The sequence below is a fragment of the Dermacentor albipictus genome, chromosome 6 (genome assembly GCF_038994185.2).
Source record: "Dermacentor albipictus isolate Rhodes 1998 colony chromosome 6, USDA_Dalb.pri_finalv2, whole genome shotgun sequence".
Taxonomy (NCBI): domain Eukaryota; kingdom Metazoa; phylum Arthropoda; class Arachnida; order Ixodida; family Ixodidae; genus Dermacentor; species Dermacentor albipictus.
In genome coordinates this window covers 115032329-115045659 of record NC_091826.1, presented here as the reverse complement: position 1 = coordinate 115045659, position 13331 = coordinate 115032329, and the positions used below count along the sequence as shown (strand labels likewise).

General features: G+C 44.3%; 1 long non-coding RNA gene across 1 annotated transcript; it reads left to right on the top strand.

Annotated features, from left to right (window-relative positions):
* Positions 1–1480: 1480 nt before the first annotated feature.
* LOC135908310 (uncharacterized) lies at positions 1481–10133 on the top strand. The gene is made up of 2 exons (XR_010566282.1): positions 1481–1639; positions 8486–10133. It is a non-coding gene; the product is annotated as an uncharacterized lncRNA (long non-coding RNA).
* The last annotated feature ends 3198 nt before the right edge of the window (positions 10134–13331 follow it).

The following is a 13331-nucleotide window of genomic DNA, read 5'->3' as shown; positions in this document are numbered from 1 at the left end:
AGAGCAGGCTTTCAGGAGCGCCTGAGCGCACCACGGACAATGGTGAAATGACAGCGAGGGCCTACTCGCAGGTGCTCACCGCTGCTGTTAGGTGGCACAAAATGTACAGGCAACACATCCTTGAAGCGCTTCGGTTCAGCGAGAGCAGGGGAAAAGTAAACATGTCCAAACAGAGATTAGTAAGAGGCGACTGGAAGATTGGTGGAAGAGAAGTAGAGATACGACAAAAAACGAAGGCACACAAAAACAAAGTTCACAATAGGGGTCAGAAAATTTGGTTGTGCGAGTTCGTCGTGGTTTGCTTTTTCTTTTAACCTAGGTAGGCAGTAGGCAGTTTAACCATTAGGCAGTATAATAGCGAGCTTGGTGGCGCAACCCACCACCGCGTTTCAAAGGGGACGCTCATAACATCTATCCACCCAACTTCATTGTGGGGTGCCCATACGTTTGTCAGCTGTTCCTGCCCTGTCATAAACGGTATTTCAGCTTGTGCCAAACAAATAAAAGCTAGCTTATACCACCGAGCTTTCCTTTGAACTTATTCGCCAGTTGGAACAGCACGTCTAGCTACTCATATCAGCTTTATAGGCAAGAAATATCCACACAACACGCCTCAACACGCCTCTTACCATCGCATACTACAGTGAATTTCGCGAGGCCTGCGAACGTCGAGCGTTGAATTATTTCCGTTGGACAGAGCAGATACCAGGGTATACGAGGGGGCTAATACCAGACGTTCGCGACACCCGAAGCAGGCCGATAAATGGTACACATATTTACAATTGAGCTAAGCAGTCGCCGCTGAACGACCAGTTCTGCTCGTCTTTGTGCCCTGCTCTTGTACTATGTACAAAAAGGAAAAATGGGTAATTAATTGGGCCACTTTTTTCCTTGCAGTGTTTGTACAGAATACCTACAACCTGAGGCAACATGAGGCACACGTTTTAGACCCGCGTGACGACAAAAACAGCTCGACCATTCGGAATCTCGCGCGGCAACAGCTATGAAACATCACTGCAGGGCTTGACAGTCCACACTTACACGCTTTGGGAATGGTGTTCACTGCTTGAAAGCTCCACTCACGGCGGTGACAACACCTTGCCGAGGCAAACGCACACAGAAAGCGCCTCGCACCGTTATCATAAAGAACTGCCGTAGTAGCCGTTGTCACGACCGTTTAAATGTTCCCCAACACACCCGCTTCTCGCGGCCCTCGCATGCCCTCGCGCCACTTGCGTGATAATCGCTGCTGATGATAGATAATTATGATCTGCGACTTTGCTGCGCTAGGTCCCCTATCAGAGTGCGGGCTCTGATACAGCACCCTAACTGTTGAAAAATGATGATTAAAAAATCAAGCAAAGGAGTAAACAAAGAAGAAACAAAATCCTACAGAAACTTCTGTTTCAGTTGGAGTAATGGCTTATAGCCTTTGAAATTTGGTGGCGCAATCTTCGCGTCGCCATATCTCGGAGGCAATGTACTGTCGGCGCCATGGTCGGCGCGGCGTCAACACCCCTAATACCATCATCAGTAATTATCTTGTCAACTGCACGAAGCGCGTGTATTGCGGAGCATTTAAAAGTTTCAGCAACGGTATAGAGAAATTTCTCTTTGACAACGGTGCCAAGAGCTTTCCGTAAGTTTATTACGTAGGGATGATGGTGTCACAGTCGTCGGTGGGGTTTCAAAGCCCAAACGTGTAAGCACAAACGTGTAAGCATGGTGTAAGTACGAGCTGTGCAGTGCTGTTAAGACACCGACTACTGTATCGGCGCGAGATTTCGAATGGTCAGTTTGGCCTTGGTTGTTCTAGTCGCGCAAGGCTCTGATTTATGTTGCGCTAGGTTTTAGGTGTTCTGTTGTAACACTAACACTAAAGCAAGCCATGAAGACGACAGAAACTGGGTTGCTTGACGGCATATTTGGCGGTGATCTCTTAGCTCGACTAAAATTTTACCAGTTGTTGGCCGCTAGCCGACTCCGGATCCTGCTCTGTCGAACGGAAGTGGTTCAAATCTGGGCGCACGCAGGCCTGAAGGGGTTGTTGTTGCTTGAAGAGGTTAACTCGCCCGTCCCTTCGTGTAAGCAACTCCCCCCTCTCTTTTAGTCACGGAATAAGCTTCGACTTTAGCGAATGGACAGCGACAAGCAGAACGGACGCTTCAATTGAGGTTGTGGTTTAAAATTAAGAATTCATGCATTCTCCTTAAATGTATGGGGACTGTGACGTTCTGCCAAGCACGGCTGAGGTCGCGAGCATCAGATAGGCAGCTGAGGTAGCCGCATTCCAATGTATTAAACACTCGTGTACCGCGTTCAGGGTGGCATAGGAACCTGGTTGGTAGAAAGTGAGCCCACGCGTTTCTGACGTCATAGGGCTCCATAGGAAATTTCGTTATCCACTGGATTTTTCAAATTGGTTCGTTATTAGAGGTGACAGAAAAAATATAAGTGAAACATTGTGTCAACATGCTGCCATTAGGCAAGCTACACTGCCAGCATAGGCACTCTCTCTGCGTTCCATACCGCAGCTGAGATCACATTTGTGTCACGGGCCTCTGTGCCCACTTTGTTGGTATCTGCTTGACGAAAAATATGGGCCGATCTGAAAGACGTACAGTGCAGTCTAACACGGTGTCTCAAAGCGATAGCTGTCACGAAGGAGGAATGCGAGAAACTGGCATGTGACGAATGCTACAGATGTTTCAAAGAGTGACTTTGGCAAGAGAGAAGCATGGGCTGCTGTCCTGGAAGACAAGGGTTCTATATGACCAGCGGTCACACATATCTCTGTAGTATTATAGGCAGATTTTACCCACATTAGTGACAGAAAACTAGAGGTGTGTTGAGCATACATGAGCACGTAGCAGTGAGCACAAAATCGCAAGTTTACCAGAGATATTTGATAAACGAGTGTGCAAGGTCTGCCGTGACGTATGTGCGCACAGATGTCAAGACGTCAACCAGCTTGCCACCAGGGAGGGTATTCTGTAAGAGTCCACCTAGTGGACTGTTCATTTTGGCCGCTGCTCATTGGATGAAGCTGTACGAGCGAGGAGGAGACGAGTGGCCCTAGCCAATCAGGAATGACCGAAATGGACAGTCCACTAGGTGGACTCTCATAGAATACCCCCCCCTGGTGTCTCCACTCCAGAGGCTCCCAGGAAGGCAGACACCTCGTTCTGTTTTGCTATTGTCAAAGTGCATATGAGATGTTCAGTTAAGTTTAGCTTATTTCCCTAAAGACCCCTAAGTTAGGGATGTTACATAAGGGATGGGGTGACATATTGCTGTGTTATTGAAATACAAGTTCTGTTAGCCCTTGCAAAAACATTGATAGACAACTTACAGATGCAACTTGGTGGAGAAGACCATTCCAGTCTGATGCTGGCGAGAAGAAAACTGGCTGTAAAAGGGGTGCTGCGGCCGCAGCAACAAATGACAATTTCCTCACTTGAGCAATAACAGCGGCACTCAGTAGCATCAAGCTCTCCTAGAAATCAAAACATCGCTATTAAATTTAACTGAGTTTCTATAGTCAGTACAGTGTGTTACGAACAAAAGCACAAAACAGTTTGAATAAGTGAGTAATTTTTATGATAGATTGACGGGTTGTACTTTGGACCGGCGATACACTCCACAGGTTTTAGCACTCTTTGAGCAGTCACATAGTGTTAAAGAGAGCGGATGGTGAAAATTCAAGAGAACAAAGAAATATATGAAAAGACAAAACACATAAGTACAGAAATTATGTGGCATACACATTATACAGCATCTGTTCATTGCCCCATAATCTGTCTACGCTAAATGTACTGGACTATGGCAGGTTCACTATGTATGCCGACCCTTTTACAATTTCTCTCGGCTCACATACTGCATGGGTGCACTGTGTAATATGTTACGCTAGGTGCACTATGTATACTAACCCTTTTGTATTCTGTCACCAGCCCATGTTAAACGAAAGAAACTAAAGTATAAAAAATTGAGCAGATCCCATGCACTGTGGGAATCAATGTAAGCAAAGCTTTCTGTGCTGTTTGCATTCACTGACAATATTTGGCGGTGATGTTGGTGGGCTCTGACAGTCAGGATGCAATGTTAAATGTTACCTTGCATGCAGCACTCGTGTTTGTCTACACAGTAGACAGAATGCACAACAAGGTGTGTTTACTTGAGATGTCATCGTGCGCCATTGTTCGTAGCCTGCAAGAAAGTTGACACTGTCATTCCCTCGCATGGGTGCACCGCATCGTGGCTGAAGTGCTGATTTGCTGGACAGCCGCTTGCATGTTGTCGTCTTATCGCTTTAGTGCAGCTTTGCATCTGCACACACTGCGTCAGTTGTCCACATGTACAAACTTGCACAGTGTTTATTTTTCAGAAATGGCAGAAATGTGACACATCATACCTTGCTAAAATTTTTAGTTTGTCCAAAACTGTTGCCATAATTAGTAGTAGTGTCTCTTCCATTGAAGAGACCCCAAGTAAAGCATGCTTTCTTACAGCGCCATTCCCATCTCCCGCAATCACCCCATATATGCAAGCTGCCATGAGCAAAGAGTAAATATAATTCACTTGCTTTGTCAGGGCATTGGCTTTACGGTTTCTCTCTATCCTCTTTCTACTATACTATCTCCCCTCTGGGCTGTTGTACATGAGTGCGAAAGTAAGCGCTGAAACTTCTGCAATGCTTTTGCAAGGGGCTAACACATAATTACAACCATCCAGAGGGCATTGTGTCGATGGCAGGGGAGTTCGAGAGGGCATTGTAGCGACGTCCACGAAATTCGCACCCGAAAGGGCTCCAAACACCCCGCCTGCCATACCATATCAGTGGCCAGTTAATGTGTGGTGTAGAAGTTAAGGTGGCACTATCATTGGCCCCATCTTTTTTGATAACACGCTTACAGGCGAAAGATACGTCAACGACATCCTTGATGGGGCGCTTGAAGATTTTCTTTGCGAAGTTCCATTGGCTTGGATCAAGTATATTTGGTATCAGCATGATGGTGCTTCTCCGCACGGCCGGCAGCAGCAAAGCTTGCAAATGGCTTCATGAAGTATTCCCGCAGCAGTGGATTGGACGGCATGGGCCCATTCCTTGGCCGGCACGGTTGCCAGATTTAACTCGCCTCAATTTCTTCCTCTGGGGCTATGTCAAGGATCAAGTATATTGGACACCAACTACAACATCAGAGAACCTAAAAGAAAAAATAAGAAAAGTCTGCAACTCCATCTCTGATACTATGATCGAGAATGCCTTGGAAAGTGTGTCTATGAGATGCAAATGTGCATTGCAGATGGTGACCTCTTCGAACACGCATTATAATCAAAGGGCGCTTTTTGGATTGAAGGTCATTGGAAAATAATTCTGTCCCTAAAGCTGCCTCCCTGCCCAACTCCGTTACACTCCGTCAGCAGGCTGCCAGCTCTTGTCCATTTCAAGCATAAAAAAAATCAAGCTATGTTCTTGTTCTTTTTCGTCTTTATTGCTTTGGCACTTCTCGGCCAGCAGCACGCATTTGTGCCATCATGTGAAAACATGCTGCATGCCCAGATACCTACATCAGACATAACACCCTGCCGCAGGCCAGTCTCGCTGCAGCCGACCTTGTTCATCCATCACACGCTAGAGAGCAGCACAATAACAGCGCGCAAGCACCCCGTCACATGGTATTTTTTCGTATTTCGCAGGCTTTCTTTGGAACATGTAAAAAAGGACCACGTGAGATATATCGTGTTGGAAACAATTTATTGAGAGGTTACTCAAGTTGCTTTACAATTTTGCATATAACACTTGGGGTCTGCAGCCAATGCTTAAATAGTTGATTAATTAAACATAACTAATCCGTTAGTTAAGGGGAAAATAAAAAATAGCCTGAGTAACTCTAGGCCAGTGCCAACATTATGCATTCGGTTCAACTCGCATCCGGAGTGCCTCTCATATATAAAATATTGGCTCGAGCTCAGTGGGACAACCTGTATAAACCTTAGTGCTCTTTCTTTTTATACTCTTCCGAACTTTTCCATAAGATAGTTTGGCTGGGATCCCAAATTATACTTGCACATTCAAGAATAGACCTTACTAAAGTTTCATTAGCTCTTATTCTTACCTGTGATGATGCCATTCTTAATTTCGCGTGCAGAAATCCTAATTGTTTGAACACCTTGGTGCATGTAATCTCAATGTGATCGGCCCATATTAGATTCTCTGACACCAAAATGTTTGAGTGGTGGAAGTTGTGTTATTTTAATACCTGATAATTGGTAACAAGAGTTCAATAAGCCTCTCTATATGGCTTTCATAGATAACGAAAAGTCATTCGACTCAGTAGAGATACCAGCAGTCATAGAGGCATTTTATAGTCAAGGAGTACAGAACGCTTACGTAAATGCCTTGGAAAATATCTACAGAGGTTCTACAGCTACCTTAAATTCTACACAAGAAAAGCAGGAAGATACCTATAAAGAAAGGGGTCAGACAAGGAAACGCAATCTCTCCAATGCTATTCACTGCGTATTAGAAGTATTCAAGCTATTAAACTGGGAAAGCTTAGGAGTAAAGATCGACGGTGAATATCTCGGCGACCTTCGGTTTGCCGATGACATTGTTCTATTCAGCAACAATGCAGACGAGTTACAACAAATGATTGAGGACCTTAACAGAGAGAGTGTAAGAGTGAGGTTGAAGATTAATATGCAGAAGGTAAAGATAATGATAAATAGTCGGGCAAAATAACAAGAGTTCAGGATCGCCGGGCAATCTCTAGAGTCTGTGAAGCAGTACGTTTACATAGGTCAGTTAATCACAGGGAACCCTGATCATAAAAAGGGAATTCACAGAAGAATAAAAATGGGTTGGATTGCATACGGCAGACATTGCCAGCTCCTGACTGGAAGCTTACCATTATCACTGAAAAGGAAGGTGTACAATCAGTGCATTTTACCAGTGCTGACACATGGGGCAGAAACTTGGAAACTGACAAAGAAGCTTGAGAACAAGTTAAGGACCGCGCAAAGAGCGATGGAACAAAGATTGCTAGACACAACGTTAAGAGACAGAAAGAGGGCGATTTGGGTCAGAGAGCAAATGTGTATAGACGATATTCTAATTGACATCAAGGGGATAAATGGAGCTGGGCAGGTCATGTAATGCGCCGGTTAAAAAACAGTAGGACCATTAGGGTTACAGAATGGGTACCAAGAGAAGGAAAACGCAATCGAGGATGACAAGACTAGGTGGAGCAATTAAACTAGGAAATTCGCGGGCGCTGGTTGGAATCGGTTGGCACAGGACAGGGGTAATTGGAGATCGCAGGGAGAGGCCTTCGTTCTGCAGTGGACATAAAACATGATGATGATGATGATGATTGGTGGCTGAATCGGATAGGCACTTTTTTTCTGGTTACCCCACGTAGCTCTGTTTACTTGACATTTATTGCCATAATCCAAGCCAAGCACCAGTCAGCAATTTTTTGTAATGAAGACTTGTACCTTTCCTGGTCGTTGACATTGCACACAGTGGTGTAGACCATGCAGTCATTGGCGAATAACATAAATAAGGAACAATAACGGTCCCAGAACCAATCCCTGTGAGACGCCTGATAAAACCTTAAAATGGCTCGCATCAAAGATACACTTAAATCCACGTAACTACATTGAGATAAACATCTATTGATTTGAGCTGCTCAATTAACTTGTAATGTGAGCCTCGATCAAAAGCATTAGCAAGATCAATTAAAGTTGTGTCGGCGTGCAGGGCAGAATTAATTACCATGGCAAAGTCATGCATAATTTCAAGCAACTGGATTGCAGTTGATAAACCTTTAAGAAATTTGTGTTGCCAGCTATAATGTAAATTATCTTTAAGCAGCTTATGATTGCTTTATTGATGATGTGTTCTAATAGTTTACAACTTGTTAAACATATGGGTTGATAAGTATCAACGAATAGTTTGTCGCCGTCTTTGTGAATGGGTATCACTTTTGAGCATAGCCAGTCCACAGAAAAGCACTCGTATCTAGCGATACTGTGAAAATGGCATGCAAGAATGGGAGTAGCTGTTCTGCGCATCTTTTAAGAAACTGGCTTGAAATGTTGTCTGGGCCACTTCTATTTTATGTCAATAAGTTACAGTAAGTTCAAGATGCCCGGTTTTGTTATCTGCACAAAGGGCATAAAGGTGCGTGGTGCTGATAAATCAACATTTGTTGTGGCAATACGTGTGAAGACAGATTGGAAATATGAGTTAAACCAATTTACAATGGTACGTGCATCTTCTACTGCATGGTTTGCAGTCTTTAGCTGAGATACCGGCCTATCTGCTCTTGATAAGTACTGCCAGTATTTCTGTGGTTGATGTAGCAAAGTTTATCAGTGTATTCGAAAAAAATTATGTTTGGTGCATGTAAGCTCTGCCTTTAATTTGCGAGGCAGTTCACTTACTCCAGTGGAATTTGTTTTTGCTTCTACTCATCCGCAGTGACAAGGCTTCTCCCATCGGCGCCCTCTGCAATGGCCTTGAACAATGAGTTTGTGCTGCAAAGCATCATCACATTCCACCCTGTCACGGAAGGTACCACAGCTCAAGCATATCACGGTGTACATGAGAAGTACGCTCCTAGTCACAGGCGCCACCACAGGTATGCTTTTATGACCACTGCTTCAGACCGGATGAGTGCTACTGCCCTTGCGCAGGAAGGGAAACCTGCCAGCTGACCTTTAATGGCGACGACTGATCAGGGCCAAAGCAGAAGTCGCCTATTTCATATGATGGACAAAACCAGAAGCCAGCAGTACCTGGTGGACACCAGAATGGAAGTCAGCATCATTCCTACACAACATTCTGACTTGAACGACACCGCCGACCTCTTACCTTCAAGCTGTCAATGGTAGCAGGATCCCTATTTACAAATCATGTCCCTTCATCCTGAACCTTGGCCTGTGTTGTGTGTTCCGTTCGGTTTTCCTCGCCGCTGATGTTCACTATGCTCTCGTGGGCACCGACTTCGTGAACTACCATGGACACACTGCTACGTTGCTCTCTGTTCATGGCACTGTTTCTCCTGACCCACCTATATTCGCCCCAACCATAACAGTTGCTGGTAATCCTTTTGCTTGTCTCCTTCAAAAGTTCCCAAACCTCATGTCACCATCTGACTGAACAAAACCAGTGCAACATGATGTTCGTCATCACATCCTAACAACTGGCCCACCTGTTTTTGCTTGCCTATGAAGACTTGCATCGGACAAACCTAATATTGCCCAAGCAGAGTTCGAACACGTGTTGGAACTTGAAATTATATGGCCATCATCAGTCTCCATTCCATCCACCTGTTCCCCAAGAAATCAGGTGACTGGAGGTCATGCAGGCACTACCGATCCCTGAACGCAAAAACGATTCCTGATAGGCACCCACTGCCTAACATCCAAGGTTTCCTGTCATCACTGGAGGGCAAAACAAAATTTTCAGAAATTGATCAGGTGCGAGCCTTTCACTAAATTCCTGTCGCAGAAGACATTCCGAAAACGGCAGTTACCACCCCACTTGGTTTCTCAATTTTTTAGAATGCCATTCAGTCTCTGAAAAACTGCACAGGCATCGATGCAGCTCATCGACTCAGCCACATGTAGTTTGCCGTTTGTGTTCATCTATGTTGACAACCTGCTTGTGGCAAGTTCATCCCATGAAGAGCACCTCCAGCACCTCCATCAGCTTTTCGACTCCCTATCGGCAGATGGCATGAATTATCTACCCTATCAAGAGTGAGTTCTGAATACCATCACTTGATTTTCTCAGCCATCGTTTGGATGACAATGGCACCTGCCCTCTTCATCACAATGTGCAAGCCGTCGTCAAGTTCCCTAAGCCACCTTCAATCACTAAGCTACGTCAGTTTCTAGCCTTGGTAAGGTTTTACGGCCGATTAATTAGAAACTAAGCTAGAAATATGCTGCGGGCACCCCTCTAGCATTTGCTCTGCGGCAAACACTCGTCAACTGCACTACTCTGGGACACCCTGGCAGATGAAGCTTTCAATTCCACCAAGCATGCTTTCGCCGATGCCATAATGCTGTCTCATCCCAACCCAAGCTACCCATTGTCACTTTTTATTGATGCTTTTAGCTGTGTGGCCGGAGCCGTAAGGTGAACAGGGGGTGGCAGCCCCTTGCCTTTTTCTCAAAACGCATGATTCTCGTTCAAACACACTACAGTGTTTTCAACCGTGGGTTGCTTGCCATATTTCTCACCGTGCGGCATTTCCGAAACCTACTTGAAGGCTGCTCGTTCACAATCTTCACTGATTACAAGCCTCTCGCCTACTGAACTGACAACTCTGAATCACTGTATTTACAATGCGAATGAGGTGTGCCAGCTCTCTAGCTCAGAGTTTTCAAATGACATACGCCATGTCAGCGGCATTGACAACTCTCCACCTGACAATCTTAGTAGCGTGGATGCCATCACATGCAGTTGCTCCAAGAGCTCTATGTCAACATCACTTCCTTTTAACCTCCAAGAATTAGCTACAGAACAAGCAAAGGATTCTGAGCTCTATCATCTAGCGAAGCGTCAACATCTCTTCAGCTTGAATCGGTCACTTTTAAAGATGTGCCAAATGCTTGCAACACCGCCACCAGCACACCTAGGCCTTTTCTAACCGCCCTTTTTCCACAAGCAAATATTTCAAACCGAACTCTGTTTTTCCTTCTCTTCGCGGCCGCCGAGTTCCAAGCCGGAGGATGACATACTCGCGTCCCTGCACCTACGTACTCAAGTCTGCAGTGTGACGTCGCTCATGGTGACACGTGACTTCGAGAAGTATTCAAGGCTCCATCTGTTATTTGTGTGATCTATTGCTTGGATTGAAGTTTAGAGAACTAATAAAACACACAAATGGAATATCTGCATGTTTTTTGCTTTGCTTTGCACTGAAACAAGAGAGATGTACTTCCGCTTCATCTGCTTGTTCCCATGGTCATGCGGTCATAACACAGGTACCGAAACTATGCCATTTTCTGCCGTGTTCCAGCGCGTGATCATGCTCTGTGATCCGCTTGTTTTGCCTCAGCATTCGTGTAGCACCGAATTATACCGCTGGTCATATTTCCTTGTGCACAGCGCGAAAAATCATTCACTGCGTGAAACAGCTCACGCGCAACGCTGGAAAAAAAAAAAACGATGAGAAAAAATAAAGTTAAGGAGGGGCCTGCAACGTGTCACGCGATCCTCGAGGTCCGGCATGGGAGGACGCTGGGAAGGAATTTTGCTTTCGAAGGCTAGACGGGGCGAGTGGAGAGAAAGTCTCGCTATGCAGTGGAGCCCGCCTGCTGAAATCATGGGTTCGCGGCACTTAAATATTTCTATCTCGGCTATTAATGAGCCGACATGAAAAGTTTTTGCAGCAGAATGCTCCCTAGAGGACACGTAACAACTTCCAGCATATAATCAAAGTTTGCGATGGGGCCTGGTGAGGGGCCCTTTAAGTAAATATAGTTTGTCGCCTTGCAGATAAGCTAAAGTTGTTCATGGTTTCACCTTGGCAAAAAATGTAAGGTGAAAATACGAAAATGCATTGCTCATAATCAAAATATACACAATCTGATCTCAAGAGAACTGTTAAGTCAGAGAATGTCATAAGCAGACAGAGTACACAGCTACGCTTGGTGCACTGTGACAATAAGTTGTTAGAGGCAGGTTAATTACAGCTGTGGCCCACAGCGTGCCATTGTAAACTTTCCAGCATTACTGAGGGAACCAGTAATAAAGTCAGCACCACTGTGAATATAAAGGAGCCCATAACTGAAGCATTTCACAGTATACAGAACACTAATAATGCATATTTCACAACAAGGCACCAAAAGCTGGTGCTACGCAATCCTTAGCTGTATGAATGAAATCACTCTGACAAAGGGTCACACAGCTTGAGCAAGTCACCATAAACAGACCGAGCCTCCATACAAATATGCACAATAACAGCCAGCATTTAGAATGGACATGCATACGCAGACCGTATGATCATGGGCCACATGAGATAGTATCAAACAAAGTATGGACATAATAATTTCTAAATATTAGACGGTAGCTTAACACAAAAATAGGGAATGCATAATACAGTGGGGTTTAATGTGTGTGGTTATCAGAAAGAACAAAAAAAAACGAAGATCAACTTTTTTATATTTATTCGTTTTTATACAATACTGCGGACTCGTGATCCAAGCAGGGTGGTCGATACAAATACAAAAGAAACAGCAACAATAATACAGGCTCAGAAAGGTTACTTCACAGTTTGATCATTTGCTTTGATAAGGCAGTTCCATTCAATAATGGTTCTTGGGAAATAAGAAAACTTTAATAGGTCTATGCGAGCAAAATATGGGGTTAGAGCGTTTTTATTGTGGTGTCGGGTGGGCCTGCTAGTTAAGGGTGACAAATACGTTGATGCATCTAGCGCTAGTTTGTTTTCCAAGAGTTGGTAATGAAATTCTAATCTAAATTTTTGCCTCCGTGCCTGTAATAGGGGAATGCTATTTGCTTGCATCAAATCGGAAGGTGAGTCTAATGCTGAAAATTTATTAAATATAAATCAAACAGCCTTTCTCTGAATATGTTCAAGACAATCAATGTTGTGCTTAGTATGAGGATACCATATAATGCATGCATATTCCAGTCTTGGCTGCACAAGAGCAGTATAGCAGAGGAGCTTAACATTAGTGGGAGCAGTTTTAAGTTTATGTTTAAGGACACAAAGCTTGCGGAACGCAGATGAACAAACATCAATATGAAGATTGCAAGACAGGTTTGAAATGAATGTTACACCGAGATATTTATAGCAACTTACTTCTTGTAATGATGAAGGCCCTAATATGTAGGTATATGACAGCGGATTTTTTTGGAAAGTTACTGGAAGGCAGACACATTTGCTCGTGCTAAGGGTCATTCCCCATTTTACACACCACTGATGTATATTTTCCAGACTAGTGTTGAGATTGTTGTAATCGTTAGTGGAACTAATTTCTTTAAACAAAACACAATCACCAGCAAACAACCTTATCTCAACAGCAGGGCAAACAACATCAACAATATCATTAATATACAATATAAAGAGCAAAGGGCCTAACACGCTGCCCTGAGGTACACTGGATGTGACCGGAAGACAGCACGAGTGTTCACCCACTATGTCAACACATTGTTTGCGATTATTCAAGTAGGCTGAAGTCCAAACAAGTATACGTGGAATGCCTATTGTTTGAAGTTTGAAAATGAATTTACTATGAGGAACTTTATCGAAGGATTTGCAAACATTCAAGAAAAGCATATCTATCCT